The following is a 17,298-nucleotide window of genomic DNA, read 5'->3' as shown; positions in this document are numbered from 1 at the left end:
CTGAAACTGTTTGATGCAGCCAATTTAGGCAAATTATGCTTCATTCCCAGCAAGGACATCTTCTTACACTTAAAAACGCAGCATCCAATGATTATATAAAACTACCTACAAACAAATATTGAGCAAACTGTAATTTTCTTAAAGAGAGATGAAGCTTCCTCTAAAATAATGATTTTAAAAGACTGGTTTCATTGCATTGGAAAAAGATGTTTTTTTTAAAAATAATACTTTAACAGACTAAACTATCTGAGAGTTGGCGTGTTCAACCCAAGCACTCTTTATAATAATAATTCTTGCATTTGGTATAGTGCCTTAACATGTTGGTGAATCACTGTTTATAATAATTCCTGCATTTGATATAGTGCCTTAACATGATGGTGAATTGTCTCAAAGTGCTTCACACTAATTACATAAAGTGAAGTGACTGCATATTTGTAGGTAAATTGAGCAGCCAATTTATGCGTTGGCATGCACAGACAGCCATGAAGTGAATGGCCAATTTTTTATCCGGGGAGATCGTTTGTGAATCCCTGCAAAGCCATTAATAACAATAATCCTTGAATAGTGTTTTATCATATCATCGAGACGTCTCAAAGCGTTTCACAGGATATACCACAAAATGGTTTTGACTGTATTTTGTGAGAGAACGCGGCAGCCAGCAGCCCACAGCAATGTCCCACAAACAGCCATGGAGTAAGTGACCAGTTTCATTTAGGGGATTTATTGACCAGGACACCGGGAGAAACTCCCTTCTCTTTTCCGATCATGGCTTTAACATCCACCTGAACAGGCAGATGGGACCTCGGTTCCAACGTATCATCCAAAGGATGGCACCTCCGGCAATGCAACACTCCCCTAGCGCTACATTGGGAGCGTTGGCTTAGACAACGTGAAGTTCAAGATCCCGACCTGGGATTGGGAGCCGCAGTGGGACAGCACACGACTTTGTTTTGCCTCCTTACAGTGGATAAAGAGGATTTTTAAAAAACAATCTCCCTCCCCTTCCCCTCCAGCAGCTACAATTTTGTGTTGACCTCCCATTTAAAAAGGGGATTAGTTTCACCACTAGATGGTAGCATTGACACCAGGGTCTGAAATACAGTAAACGCCTCTGCTCGTCCATATGGATTTCATATTTCAAAGCCCTGATATTTCTAGACGATCTGGAGCCATCCTTTATAACTCAAAGGAAGCAGTTTGTGTGCTTGTCTGCCACTGTTTCCCATTTACACCAGTAGATCTTGGCTGCTCTCCAGGAGGAACTGCACAGACCTTGTCACGAGGGGCTGAGATAATTTGTTACAAAACTTTGGGAGGGTTTCATTTTAGAGAAAAGGGCAACAGGGAAATGTTCTGCTCGCCTTTTTCTGGGTGTTTTTTTTAAAAAAAAACAGCGTTACAAGTCGAATTAAATTACATTCCGATCTCTCCACCAACCCCCCCCCCCCACATCCACCCATAAATCAATTAATTCAATCAAACGAGACGCCTCCTCGTAGTTTTTTTTAAACAGTGACACATTGGAACAAAACAAGTTGTCTGCAAAACCAATGGGGCAGAAAGTTAAAGGAGGAGAGGTGCTGCATTGAATTACCTTTGCTGCAGAGAAGGGAGTGGGATTCAAACCACAGTTAACACTAACTTTTGGTCGTTTACCCTGATCCACAAGGCGTGAGGAATTCACACCTCACGTTGAGTCCCTTGTACCAACCACTTTGAGGTTTGGTCCCTGAGGGGGGACGCCAAATGGTGGCAACTGTTTTATTTGCAAGAGTTTTTATTGCTGTGTGATGGAAGCACTTGGAAAGTAAGGAGACAAAGGCTTTTTTTTTTGCATCTCTTCTACCCTCTCCCCAAAGAGGGCACATAACATTTTAAACTCGGTTGAAACTTTGCAATTTCCTGCAAAGTTCTGGCTTTGCAGGACCCCACACTTTCTCTCTCTCTCTCTCTCTCTCTTGATACAATTATTTTAATAAACGATCACCTGCAGAGTTCAGGTATTGCTGGCAAAAGAGTTAAGTGCTCCGGGCACTTGCTTTATACACAAGAGTTTCAACTTGCAGCTTCCAGTCACTGCAAATGGTTTTACACTGACTTGAGTCTCAGACCCTCTTAATAAAAAACAGAAGCCACTTCATCCGATAAACAAAGCTGCAATGTTGCTGTTATTCACTCTGCCGACTTGGGAGTCTGTACAATAACAATCATTAATATTATTCTGTAAATGAATTGTAAACCACAGCTTAAAAGTCTTCCCAACGTCGTTTCATCTGAAAGCAGATCAATGGGTTTGGAATCAACTTTTCACACACACACACACAACCACACACAAATACAATAAATATAATAACATTATTGTGAATTATAATAAAATTATACAAATGGAATTATAGTAAAATAATGAACAAAAAATAAATGGCTGTTTTCCGAACAAAACACTGGTTTGGAAAGTTTTTTTTAAAAAAAATCGCAGGACTCAACAGAAGTATGACTTATAATTTGCTTTGAAAAGAAAATATTGTTAAAATTGCAGACTATTTCTCAAACTACGTGTTCCTCTCTCCCCCCCAACACACACACTTCAATTCTCTGTCTTATTTTTGTTTAGCCTTTGTTTGCTTTATCCCTCCACGAGGTTGACAAATCAACGTGAAATAAAAGTGCAATTCGCTATTTTGCAACCTTTTGGGGGGTTTATTCGAAATGCACTCACAAACACGATCTCACACGTCACGATGGTGTTAAACGTTGTGGGTTCGGGCTGGGGAGAGGGAGAGAGGGTGAGGGCTGGGGAGAGGGAGAGAGGGTGAGGGCTGGGGAGAGGGAGAGAGGGTGAGGGCTGGGGAGAGGGAGAGAGGGTGAGGGCTGGGGAGAGGGAGAGAGGGTGAGGGCTGGGGAGAGTGAGAGAGAGTGAGGGCTGGGGAGAGTGGGGTGAGGGCTGGGGAGAGTGAGAGTGAGGGCTGGGGAGAGTGAGAGTGAGGGCTGGGGAGAGTGAGAGTGAGGGCTGGGGAGAGTGAGAGTGAGGGCTGGGGAGAGGGAGAGAGGGTGAGGGCTGGGGAGAGGGAGAGAGAGTTGGTGGGAAGCGATTTTATTTTAATAAAGGGCTGTCGCAGAGGCTGCTCGGTTATTTTGGCATCGTTTAAAAGGAATGGTCTTCTTGGCGCCAGCCTTACCGAAGCCCAGCTGAGTGCAGGTAGTCAGGGTGATGCCACAAGTGGAGGTCAGACTATTACTGCAAATGCAACTCTCTGTTCCTCGCAGCGAGCAGACATGCATTCCTCGCTCTAATCACATACATGTGGCCAGGTACCCAGAGCAGAGACATAACCCGCAGATAACAATCATTTTATTGCTGCAAATCTTAGCTACCACATTAAAAAAAAAGTAAGGTAACTGCACTGTTTCACATTAGAAGTTTTTTTTCCCCCTTTTTTTTTAAAAAAAAGGGGTTATAAGGTTTCCTCTCTCCCACCCGCCTCAAAAAAAAAGTTAGCATAGTATAAAACAATTTAAGTAAGAAAAGCAAAATTGTGATTTAAGGAAACCAAAGCAAGCTGTGTTTTAGTTAAAGTGCAATTACTTGGGAATGATCAAAACTGATCATTCCCAAGCCTGAATCTTGGAGAAGTTTTTCCTTAGGGATGCATGTAGGTTGTTATAAGTAATAATAGTTTGTGAATAGAATGCCCCACTTCTAAATATAGACACTCGCTCATGCCTTCAGTTAGCTCTGCACTTACTGCATCCATTGTTTCAGCTTTTCATGTCGAATTGAGGAAAGATGTTATAGTAATAAAAAATAACAACGCCTTTCACATGGGAGAAGATCTCAAAACATTTTGCAGGATTTACTGTGTAGTGCAGTGACTATTTTGTGCATGAACGTGGCAACTCGATTGCGCACAGCGATGTCCCACAAACAACTGTTTTGTGGTGGACATGAGTTTCAGACGAGGTCGTCTGTATCTGACTCCTATGGGAATCCGAACGAGTGACAGACGTATACTTTAATTACCTTCATGTGCAACAGAGTGTAACTTTCTTGCTCCAAACTGGTTATTTTTAAAAACTGGATCAGTAGAGTGTGGGTTGCAGTTGTACCTCTAGTGTTTCACTTATCATCTTTCTAACTGTGACATACTCAAAATACACACTGCTGACTGACTGTGACTTGGCTAAATACAGTACGTGCTCGCAAACTGCTTTATGAGCAGATTGTACCAGTAAACACTTGCATAATTGGTTTAATAAAGCATTAAAAAGAAATATGTACAATTTTCCACGAGACAATGTGACTTAGCCAGTACACTTAATTACATCAGCAAATTTGCAAATAGCAACGTATCTTTGGACAACAAATAAATCAAGCATTCGCTTCATGTGGAACTTTTCTCTGTGTCTTTTGGACGCGGAATTTGCCTACGAATACACAGTCACTTTTCCTAATAGCACTTAACTATGAAGTGCCTTGACATGGAGTCCTGTAGCTCAGTGGTTAGAGCACTCGCTTTGCAAGTGAGAGACCTGAGTTCAATTCCAGGCAGGTCAGGGCGAAACCTTGGGCAAGTTTCCTTACTCCACACAGAGCCTAATAATAATCCCTCCAAATCCAAAAACAATAATAAATTGGTCATTTTCAATCTACGACTGTTTGTGGGACATTGCTGTGCGCAATTGGCTGCCGCGTTCGCCCACAAATATACAGTCAATTCACTTTACAGTGTGTTCTGTGAAGCGCTTTGGGACGTACTTCTGACGTGAAAAGCGCTATATCAAATGCAAGGATTATTATTATTATTATTATGTTTCAACATTGCAGGCTTTGTACGCAAGGATTATTGTAAAATATTATCATTTTGATTGACTGAATTCTGATCTAATCTACTTTATTGTCATTTTGTTGCAAAATTCAACTGTGAGTAATTCATGTAATATATTTACTGTATCTGGTTGGAAAAAACAGATTGAGAGGAGAGAACAATAATTTGTATTTATTTTGTGCCTTTCACCTTGAAAGAACAACTCAAAACACTTGACAAGTAGTAAAATTGGTCACTCACTTCATGACTGTCTGTGGTACACTGCTGTATACAAATTGGCTGCTAAGTTACATGTACTTACTTGTACAGTGATAATTCAAAGTAAAATCCTGTGAAGTACTTCACCACATTGTCACAAAGTGATAAGGGGCTGTATCAAATGTAAGGATTATTATTATAAATGCTGTGGAGGACACCAACAAGAGATTTAATGATGTTGACCTACGGTACTGTCAAATAGGTACTTTTAAGGAGTTTTTTTAAAGGCACAGAGAGAGAGAGAGAGAGAGAGAGAGAGAGAGAGAAAGATAGAGATAACAAGGAAATATGCTTTTGGAAGAGATTCCAAGATGACAGAGGCAAAATAGCTAAAGGCTCGGCCACTGATGGACAAGGAAAATTCAAACTGCTACATATGAATTCAAATAATTATTGGTATCATTTAATTCCCCTCATCTTCCCTGCCTTGTGATGACTGCAGGTTACCCATTCTCTCTGGATCATCTTGCTTTTGGTTGCTCAGCTTGGCTTGTTGCTGTTTGTGAAACAAATAGTTGAAACATCCATTGAGTGCTTTCAATATAAATCCTGTCATCTGTCGTTAGAACCCGGCATGTAAAAAGGCCTCACTGAATGACTCTCAAATTGTATACTAACGAATGTTATTGGCAGAAAAGGCATGGAAATTTGGATTGAAACAATGATCAGAAGGGACTGTTACATTAATAGGTTTCAGAAGGACCATTGTGAGAAATTAAAGATCTAATGGAAAATGTGACGTGTTTCCTTTGAGCACAATGATTCAGGTTTGAGAGAGAGAGAGATTTCTTCTCTCCTCAATCCCTCTCTCCCTCTTCCCTGTCACAAGATATGCAGACATCTGCGTCACACTAAGACTAAAACAGAACATTGGTATAATTGACAGCTGTTGGAAAGCCATATTAAACAGATATCATAAGGTTTCGTTAGGTGAAGGAGTGGAATCATTGGGGGGGAGTGGGGGGGGCAGAGTGCAGGATAAAACCAACTGAATCATTGCCTGTTGTCATATTTAAGGGAAAACTAGATAGGTACATGAGAGAGAAAGGAATAGAAGGTTATGCTTGAAGGCTTAGTTGAGTAAGGCAGGAGGAGGTACATATGGAGCATAAACACCGGCATAGACCAGTTGGGCTGAATGGCCTGTTTCTGTGCTGTATATTCTAATGTATATTCTAATGTATATTTGCATTGTGCAAAGAAGTAGCAAAAAGATGGAGATTTGGATGTGCAGAATGATTCATTCCCAATTTACCTGCGAAAGAGCAGGCAGAAATCAAAGGAAAGCATTGCCGAAAGAAAGTTACCCTTGAAAACACAGTGCTTTACCGCAGTTATGTTCACATTACCATCATCACATGGCGACCCTGTTTGCCTCCAGGCAAAGTACGATTTGAAAGCTCCAGATATCATTAATGAAGCTTCTATTAAATGCCAGCTTTCATTTCAGCAGCAAGCTGTTTGTAGTTCTGACATAAACATCATGCATTTCATTATGTATCGCTTGATAACTTAAAAGGGGCCGTGTCATCCTATTAAGGAGTCAAGATAATAGAACAACCCCTGCTTTGAAAACCAAGTGATCAGCTATGGGAAGGAAAAGGGGCTTAATGCGTTGAAATATGTTCCTCTTTTAAAGGGGCACTGCCATCCATTAAAAACAACCCTTTTTGGCAACAAAACAGAGACCTACTCTTTGATTTAATCTGATATCTTTTCAACAATACTGACAATGGGATTCTGCCCTCCTACCTTCAAAAGATGTGCTTCAAATGTCTCCCCACTCCGTCACCCGCATAACTTCCTCCTTGGTTTGGATAATCTCGAGCAAGATGGTGGGTTTCCGCATGAGTCAGACACCCAGCTGACCAAAAACAATTGTTTCCTCCCATCTTCAACCTCTCCAACTGTTATCTGTGCTCATCTCATCAAATCAGAATAGGAGAAGAACTGGTAAGTGTAATGTTTTCTAAAATTTTATGTATGATACTCATTATCACACTGAAACACTCAGCACCATTGCACCCCATTTGCTGAGTATGGCTCGTGGTGCAGAGAAAGCAAACATAGGATGGAAGAACGATCTGAAACTGCTGAACTGCCTTCAGTGCAGCAACCATTTTTGATCGGAAATATGTTTTTATTTCGAATTTCAGAATTCATTCATCAAAACCAGAATCGGCTTTTAAACCTTGTAAATGTTAAATGTCTCCTTCTCCCTACCCCATCACAACCACAAAAATAGAGGTGCTTAACATTCTAAAAGGTTTGAGAAGGTTAGCACAGATAGCCTGTTTCCACTGGTTGGGGAGTCCAGAACCAGGGATACAAGTGTAAGATCTTGTGGGGGATCTAAACGAGAATTAGGAGGAACGACTTCACGCACAGGCAAGTGAGATTGTGGAACTTGCTGCCTGAAGCAGATAGTGTAGATGCATTCAAGAGAAAGCTAGACCTTCACATGAGGGAGAGGGGAATAGAAAGATATGGGAGGGAGTAAGGAGTGGGTGGAGACTCGTGTGGAGTATAAACTCGTGCTGTACAGGCTTTGTAAATCTTTGTAAATACTAAAATTCTTATCGCTCTGAAACAAAAATTAAAGGTACTTCAGTTCTCAGATTGTCTCAGCATATAGGATTTGTCTCAGGCTTTGGGAGTTGCTAACCTGTGCATCACAGTTGACCACTTGTTAAAAGTCAAGATCAAAGCAAGGCCTAATTGATTTCTGAGCAAAAATCCTGTTCACTACCGAGAGCAAATGTAATGGATTTGGCGTGAGTTAGTTATCTAACAAATGACATCCGCAGGCTTGTTGTGCTGCAATACTGCAGTTTGGTTCCGCTCTTTAAATAGTTGGCATTCAGGATTTATCTCTCTTTTCTCCTAAACCCAAGAGTCATGCGATGACATTAAAATCAAGTATCACAAGGTTTCAAAAGCTCAGTGTGTATCTCTCCAAGGCAATTATGTGGTGAGAACCCAGGGTAAAATATCCTTCTGCTTGTACCGCAGGGATATTTTACTAGGAAGTATTGGACAAGATGAGGCTATTCAGACCATCAAACCTGCCATCAACATTATGGACATTACCCAAACCATTTGGCAGGCTGAAGGAAGTGACTCACAGGCAGTCAAACCTCCAAAGCTCTGTGAAACATTTTCCTTACCCTTGACGTAAACCACTGCGTTAATCGATCTAACACTGAACCCTGACCCATTATGGTTTGTCCTTTTTAAGTGGGATGCTCTAAATTGGATATATGCTCATATCTATGAGTTATCCAGGGTTAAAAGTAACAGCTTTCCGTTTTAACAATGTTCAATATGTTGTTGAATTAGATTTGCTTCAAGTTACTATTTTGTTCCAGTTATCCCAATAGCTGGGTGAGAAACCATTCCCTGAATATGCTTTTTTCCACCTATTATTAATGCATACTCATTATCGCAAGCTTTCTGTATCAGCATGCAATATCTTGCATTTATCTGCACCTCCTGGTCCTTAACCTTTATCATTCGTTTACCAAATCATCTCTGTGAGTGAGAGAGAGTGAGAGAGAAACTTAATCCAGTTACCATAAACCACACACAGGCTCTGCTTATTTGCATCGCAGTGAGCTGCCTTACACCCCATGAGCTGAAACATCAAGAAGCATATCATACTGGCATAAGGGAGTTGAAAAGAAAACATAAATTCTTCCCCCCTGTACATGGGGATGTCAGTGGATTCCTGCTTGTGCTGAACACAGACTGTGGCACAGGCGTCGATTTCTTATAACTTAGCAGAAGAGTTGTAACTGTGAGGAAATTGCTCTGGGATTAGAGAGGATGACTGCACAGTTGGATTTAGGACAAAACCCAAAGAAAACAACTGAATACACAAGTAGAGTCTTACGTTCTGTAAAGGTCAGTAGTGCTTCATTTCTCAGATTCAATCCCACCTGGGTCAGACTGCCAATTTTAGTATTGCAGACTTGACGTTCTTGGTTGGTAGCATTCTCACTATCAAAACCTTGATTAAATTGTTGTTATTTAACCCACATGTCTTCAATGAGATGAAGTTCAACAACAGCTCTGTTTTAGACAGCTATTTCGCTTGTGATGACTAATCGAGCCTGTTGAAATCCCAAGTTTCCTTTTTATCAAGCAATCACATCTCAGTGCTCAGTATTTGGAAATGTGAGATTTCTTAAATATCAGGTTCTTAGAAGTGATGAAATTCTTTAGGATCCACATTTGGCCCATAAAATATGCAGTCACTCTACTTTACAGTATATTCTGTGAAGCGCTTTGAGATGTCTCAAAGATGTTATAAGGCGCTATATCAAATGTAAGGATTATTATGTTATTATTATCATTGATATAGAAATGTATCCTGTTCTTGGGGAGAATGCTTATTATTCAGATGCAGAAGACACTGGGTGAGCAACATAGTGAGGCTATGAATCTCACCTCCTCCTCCTTCATTGAAAACTGAAAAACTTAAATCTTGTATTCCATGTCAAGTAATCACGTAAGAAGTCTTACTCTTTCAGTGCTGAATGAACTTTGTCATTTTGATCATATAACATTTACAAAATATAATCATAATAATAATAATTGCATTTGTTATGGTGCCGGCCATGCCAGGATGGTGTCTCATAGCGCTTTAAGGAATTTTACTCTAAAGTGTAGTGACTGTAATTGCAAATGATCGCAGCAGTTACTTTGCGTAGAGCAAGCAGCCATGAAGTGAATCATGGGTTTATCTGGGTGATTGTTGGCTAGGTCCCCATCCTTCTTTATTTGAGTAGTAGCATGGGATCTTTAATGTCTACCTGGACCTGGCATATGGGACCTCAATTTAATGTTTTATCTGACACTACAGCACTCAACCGACACTCTTCAGATTTGACTGTGAGCTCAAAGTCCCCAATGTGGGGCTTGAACCCGTAACCTCCTGACTCAGAGGCAAGAGGGCTATCAACTGAGCCAGGCAGACAGATAAATGTCCAATAGTCTTGATTGTCTAATACCCAATCTTTCTGATCAGAATAAGTAAATGTGTTAGCTCATGGGCCAGATTTGTTGAAAGTCTGAAATAAATTCAGATTCTAAAAGTTAGTTTATATTTATTTGGGCCCTGAAAAGACATTTCAAATCCTTGCAGGATTTAACGACATTTCTTGGCTAACCATATTTATTTTTAAGTGTTTGCTTCTGGGTTATAAAAGCCAAAGAGTGGTCTGGTTAAAATTAGCAGCTCATCAGATTACATCACGAGAGAATCAACGCCATCTTCAGGAGGAGAGAGAGAGGAGAATAAATGGCCCTTAAATTGACATTGAGTTATTCCTATTGGGAAAGGATGATGGATCAGGATGCTAATTTTGCTGACTCCAATGCCCTTTTGGGATGGCAAGTAATCTCTGTTGACCAAAGGAAATTGGAATCTGAGTCATAATTTTAAGAGACGGGTAAATGATTGACAGTTCAAAAGGCACAATGTATACAACTTATAAACTGCCATTTGACTTCTAGCGGACTGGAGTTTAGAGATTTAATTTTATTTAAAGAAATTAAGCGCAACAGAGTGCAGGTTATAATAATAGGGCGTGTAATTTAGATTTCTTAACAGCAAGTATGCAACTTGTCAAATTTCTAAAATACACTGAAGCAGGCAGCATCATATAAATTACACAAGAACAACAACAAACAATTGCATTTCACATCGGGAGAACATCACAAGGCACATTTCTTCTCAATTAATTTCAGGAGATTTACAAATTCTGCATGTGATATTTCTGTCAACCCTAACTTTTGTAGCACCACTATAATGTCTCCTCTCCAAGCGTGGAGTCCTGTAGCTCAGTGGTTAGAGCACTTGCTTTGCAAGTGAGAGACTTGAGTTCAATTCCAGGCAGGGCGAAACCTTGGGCAAGTTTCCTTACTCCACACGCCTAATAATAATCCCTCCAAAAACCAAAAACAATAATAAATTGGTCATTTTCAATCTACGACTGTTTGTGGGACATTGCTGTGCGCAATTGGCTGCCGCGTTCACCCACAAATATACAGTTAATTCACTTTACAGTGTGTTCTGTGAAGCGCTTTGGGACGTCCTCCCGACGTGAAAAGCGCTATATCAAATGCAAGGATTATTATTATTATTATTATTAGAGGCTGAAAGGCTAACACTGACAAAAGGACTGCTGGTGACTCAAAGTGCAATTACTGATGGCGTTTTACCTGTGCTTGTATCATTGCACCAAACATAAAGTGTTGATTGAAATGAATCCTGAGTCTCACTGGCAATATCTATAAGCAACAACATCAATTCTGCACGACATGTTTAGTGCTCTTGGGCATGAAAATAAGATATCAGGCTACATAGCTGCTTCGGTGGATGTATTTGGTTTGGCTGCTGAATACCTGTGGAGTATTCTGCTAAGATGATCTTAAATCCTGATGTCACCCTTTTCTCCTTTAGTCTAAACAGCTCTTTACAGAACAACTTTACAGATAAGAAATTGCATTGCCTTTTCGTTTCTTTTCTCCTTTGCAACTATTCCCCTTAATAGTTTTAAGCCTCTTTGCAATTCTCCCACTCACTTTAATACTGTACCCTCTTCCAAATATAGTCTCCCACTCACTCTCATACATCATGTCTAATATCGAACCAGCTTCCCAATTAAAAACTGAGTTTTGCACAATTCTGCAGCGTTCTTAAATGTTAAGGTAAGATGGTCTTGGAGACTATGACTTGGTAGACTTTTTTCATTTCACTTTGCAGGGCTTTGAAATGACTACTGCACGTGAAGGGCGCTGTGTAAATGCAAGTTGTTGATGTTGTTGTGATATTTCCCAATAAGGAATCAAACTTGTACAACTGAGGACCCCTCCTTCTGCTAACTGGAAATGAGGCCCAACAAGCTGTGGGAAGTTCTCTCCAACGCTATCTATTTCCAGAGTGGAGTGCAGTTCTTCTGGATCATCAGGAATTCTAACAGGTAAGGAATCCCATTAGGAAGAAAGCTTAAATTCGACCCCAATATGAGCTGAGAAATCTACCAGACCCATTGGGAAATTTGAGAAATGTGGCAGAAACTCTGGGTTGACACGGTCACAGTGTAATTTTACCTAAAAGGACACAAGGGAATTCACTGAGCAAAATATCCCGTAAAACTTCCAATGAAAAAAAATCAAACCAGTCTTAGTTTCTAAGACCATTTTACCTAACATTTAAGATTGTGCAGAATTGTACAAAATTCAGTTTTAATTTGGGAGCTGGGTTCGTTTTATGGACCGCAGAAAGTCGGATTCCTAATAAAGACTGGATTGAAAACTTTTCCACAATTTCTTAAATTTTAAGCCAATATGGCTATACAGGCTAAAATTACTGTACAATACAATTACAGTTTACATTTATTTCTTGTAGGGAGTATGTCTCAGAGCCATTCTGGACTGTAGGTGGAACTTTGAGCGTTGGATGTATCAGAGCTTGAATTAACATGCGAATATCCTGCCAAGATCAAATCATTCCTAGAAGGTTTGCCAGCTGTAATTGCAAACCGATTGCTCCACAAGCAGAGACTGAGGTAGAATTGTAAACAGTTGTACAGGAATATAAGTGTCAGCTGTAAAAACCACAATCAATCCAATTGAGTAAATGCCCACTAGGGGAATGAAAAAAATAAGAACCTCTCTCTCAACCCCTGTTAGAACAGCTAATGTTCCCGATTCCTGTTAAACAGAACATGCACTTAGACAACCACTGAGTACACAAAAAACGATTTAACCTATCTTTTGGTGCTTGTGGCGTGGCTATGCCACAATGTTCCACTTATCACAGGAAAAGTTCAGTCGAAAAGCAACTCTGCATCATGGTTTCTACATATCCCTTGGATCTTCTTACAAATAGGAGGGTGGAAATTCCACCTGGCTCTAAGGGAGTCTAAGTCAAATGAGCCTTTAATGAGTGTGTGGAACTTGTAAAATTGTTAAATTTAATCTTAAATTTGAAGCCCATTCTTACAAGGACTTACAAAAAACTGGCTTCAAAATTGAAGACTATTTGAGAATTTGACAAATTCTGGGCGCTCTTTAATGCTTCGTTAATAGAGTAAATCTAGACCCTGGTGGAATTTTACCCCCAGGGCACCTGGCAACGCTGGAAGAGAGTTGCTAAGGAAGAATGTTGCTAAGGAACATGCCCTAGTTTGAAGGTCCTGTTTTATTCAGCGGCAGATTGTCAAGGTTATGTAAAAACGGAAGACAGTAACAAAGTCAGGGATGGGATAAGTTCTCAAGCTTCATAAATACAGTTCCCAAAGGGACTGTGCTACATTCTTTTTCAGTACTGTGTAAAGCCAGCTTCCAAATTAAGGCGGAGTTTGAGAATTTTCCATAATTCTATGGGATTTTAAGATTTTAGGATAAAAGGTCTTTACAGGCTAAGACTCAGAGGAATTTCTGGTCCAGTCAGGCTTTGTAGGAAGTTACAAATGCTTTGTACATCGAAGCCACAGCACTTGAAGCACTACTAAAGGCCAAGTTGCAACCACAACAAAGTATTTTACTGAAAAAATAGTTTAAACAAATAGTCTTTGAAAGTTATAGCATTAGCATAAGAAGGATTAGCACAGTGGGAACTGGTGATTTTTATTCTAACCACTGAGAACTGTGGTCTTATTTGTATCAAATGGTATCGTGGAGTAAGAGGCGAATACTATATTAGTGAAGTGCACTGCACAGTAGTGTCTCAACAGGTCCCTTTGATTCTCACAAAAGTATGTTGAGATTTTGAACAGATATAGAGCTAAGCTACGCCATGTTGCTAACCCCATCTCTCATTCCTGGACCCTCATTTGGCTTAGTTGTTTTTAATTTGTGATGAATTAGCCTAACACTGCCGACATTTCCTGTTTTTTCCCAGGATGTCTCTGTGTGGCATCCCTTCAGCTTGCCCTCCTTCATGTGCAGTGACTGGCAGCTGGTGATCACGAGCAGTTGTCATGCAGATTCCTGGGAGAGGCAGGAAGGAGGTCCCAGGAAAGTCGTCAGGCATTTGTCACAGTAGGGACGGATGGCCTGGCATACTGGGAAGAGGAAGGGAAAGTTTTAAATCCTTAACCATCCCCCTCTGGGCCCAGTTCGGCCTCCCAGCCAGCTAGGGAAAGAATGCACGTTGAGATGTCTTTCCAACATGAAAGAGGCTATATAAATGTAATTTGTATTGTATTGATATTTGAGGGAATAGCGAATACTTTTAAAGTTGGAAAGAAATGGAAAAACACCCTAATATAAAGCACATTGTTTCCTTAAATTACTTAAGTCTTTTAAGTTAGTTGTGGGATATGCCGATAGTATTTGATAGCTTCAAGAACTCTTACAGTCAGTTCCCTGGTGAATATTTGATCTGCAAATTCAGCATTACCTAATTTTACTGTTATTCAACAAGACTGAAGTGCGTCAAAAGCAGCCAAAAGTTTATTAAATCTATTTAACCCAGACAAAATTGATTAAAAACACCAGCGAGTGGAGTACATTTCATGCACACTTATTGCAACCAAGCAACCCTTCACTGTGCCAGGAACTGACTGAGAACAGCACAAAGTGCCGGCAAAGAGAAAATAGGGAAAGTAAAGATCAGCTTAGCAAAGGTGAAAAGGGATATGTGTCAGGATGTATTCTCATTAAGTTTAAATATGATTCTGTGAATTTTGAATAAAAGTGTACTGAATCATCTACATTAAATGATCTATTCTTACCTTAGCTGATGTTAACTGTGTCCATCTACCCACCCCTCACCCCACAAAGTCTGAGACTCCAGTAGCAAAACTGCACACTCAGGCTCTGTTACTGTGGCCAGACCACAATACAAGAGCTTCTAAAGTTGCACTTTGATATTCTGCACCAGTCCAGAATCATGTGTGGAAAGCGAGAGGCAAAGATTTTATAAGGGAATTAGATTGATGATTGAAAAATAAGACTAATATGGGATTTGATGGAGAGCAAACAGGAGTGGGATTAAACTAGGTGACTCATGTAAACAAAAACACCAGTGTAGACGTGATTGGCCAAAACGGTGTTTCTACGCTGTAATATTCTATGATCAACATACTTCTGGCTCTCCCACACAATGGGCCCCAGTTTGCAATAGCAGCAAACAGATTTGCAACCATTCAATCTGGCCAGGACCTGGATATATCTGTCTCCCTCCCAAATCCTTTCAGATGCCTATTTCCTGCCGGGAACCCGGATCCTTCTTTATAATAATAATCTTTCCATTTTGATATAGAGCTTATCACGTCATTGAATAACACCACAATTAATCACACCTCAGGGGAAGATGTCTTTGACCTAAACCGCTTCCTTCTCCCCCAACGTCCATACCTTATCCCAGTGGCCCTCAACTGAAAGGAATAATATTGAGAATGTCATATCCTGCCTGTCGATGCTATGGCTTTGACAGGAGCAGAGAAGGTGCCAATACCCAGTGTCTCACACCTTTGATTCAATGAGTGACAAAGCTTGTCGTTTCTGCTATTTCACTTGAAATGGTATTTTCTTTAAAAAAGAGTTCATGTATAATTAAGTAGCCAACAGCACTCATTATACTGTCAGCTCTCAGCAGTAACAGCCAGCTAACACTTCAAGTAATTTGAAATGGCCCTAAGTGTTTTCTTGCTTTAACTTCAAAGAGTACAGAGAAGCTTTTAGCTTTTCTACAAATGAGCTGTACAGGGAGAGAGAGCGAGAGAAAGTGAGTCTCAGTTTTTTTATTACTGTGTAATTACTAGCTTCCAGCACCATTCAATTCACATACAATACAGGAAGTTTTTTGTCCTCTTTTCTTGTAGTTTGAAAGAAGATGGACTTTTATGCTTGAGCTAGTTACAGGATGGTAAATAAATTTACAGTAAGAGACAAGGTCATCATGCTTTCCAATCTCGTTCCTATGTAGCTAACATTTTTGCTGCCTAAATCTATCTGACACTTGACCGAGGCTTTGATAACAATCAGTCTTTACGCGAAATACGAGCTACATAATGAGGATTATCAGGGCTATGTGGTAAATAGTAGGATTCAAGTCTATTTGAATGCGACCCTTTACCACGTGTTATCCAAAACTGACCCAAGAAAGTAGCCTGAGGGATAAATAAGAAAACATATGAAGACTATTTAGCCTTTATCATTAAGGATCTTTTCCCCTTGTCTAACCAAGGGGGTTGGGACTTTTTTATATTTGTTCAGTGAGGCTACCAGCATGCAAAAGATTTTTGTTTTGTTTAAAATCATTTTATTTTGTTCCCAACCAGAGGAGGTATTGAATAAATGCTCTTTGTTACAGAAAAGTCAAAAGGCAGAAATGCCAAAAGCGATGGGCAAGGAATCAGACACACAGAGTTAAGTAAATGAGAGGAACAGAAATTCAGTCACTCTCAAAATTCTGGTTTAGGATGTGATGAAAAGGCTTTGGAAAGAGTTTTCTTGTATAAAATTGAGATTTTTAAACATTTTAAAGCATGGTTTTATATTACACCACCACCAATTTTACATTTATATAGCGTCTTTCACGTTGGGAGGACGGCTCAAAGTGTTTCACAGCAGCAGACACTGTGGTCACCATTTAATGCCGCAGCTTTGGAGTGAAAACTGGCGGAAATGTTGAGGAGGTGTTTGCCTGGCACCAAGGAAAGGGCAGACCTTTCGCCGATTTGCAAAGTGCGTCGATTTAATCTGAAAAGGGCCACCTCTGCACTAAAACTGTGTGTCTGACCATCTGTTTGTGGGACCTTGGCTGCCACGTTCTCCTACAAATGCACAGTTACTGCACTTTACAGAAAACTCCTTGAAGCACATTTGAGGCATTTCAAAGTGATAAAGTACTATATTAAATTCAAATATATTGCAGTATTATAGAAAATGTGATTCACTTAATAGTTTATGTGTCAACCAGAGGCAGTGTAAATGCCAAGTATAAAGCAGATTTCACTTTGTGGAGTCCTGTAGCTCAGTGGTTAGAGCACTCGCTTTGCAAGCGGGAGACCTGAGTTCAATTCCAGGCAGAGCGAAACCTTGGGTAAGTTTCCTTACTCCACACGCCTAATAATAATCCCTCTAAAAAAAAAACAATAATAAATTGGTCATTTTCAATCCATGACTGTTTGTGGGACACTGCTGTGCGCAATTGGCTGCCGCGTTCGCCCACAAATATACAGTCAATTAACTTTACAGT

The sequence above is a fragment of the Callorhinchus milii genome, unplaced genomic scaffold (assembly GCF_018977255.1).
Source record: "Callorhinchus milii isolate IMCB2004 unplaced genomic scaffold, IMCB_Cmil_1.0 Scaffold7, whole genome shotgun sequence".
In the NCBI taxonomy this organism is placed as follows: Eukaryota; Metazoa; Chordata; class Chondrichthyes; order Chimaeriformes; family Callorhinchidae; genus Callorhinchus; species Callorhinchus milii.
This window is presented reverse-complemented; position numbering follows the sequence as displayed.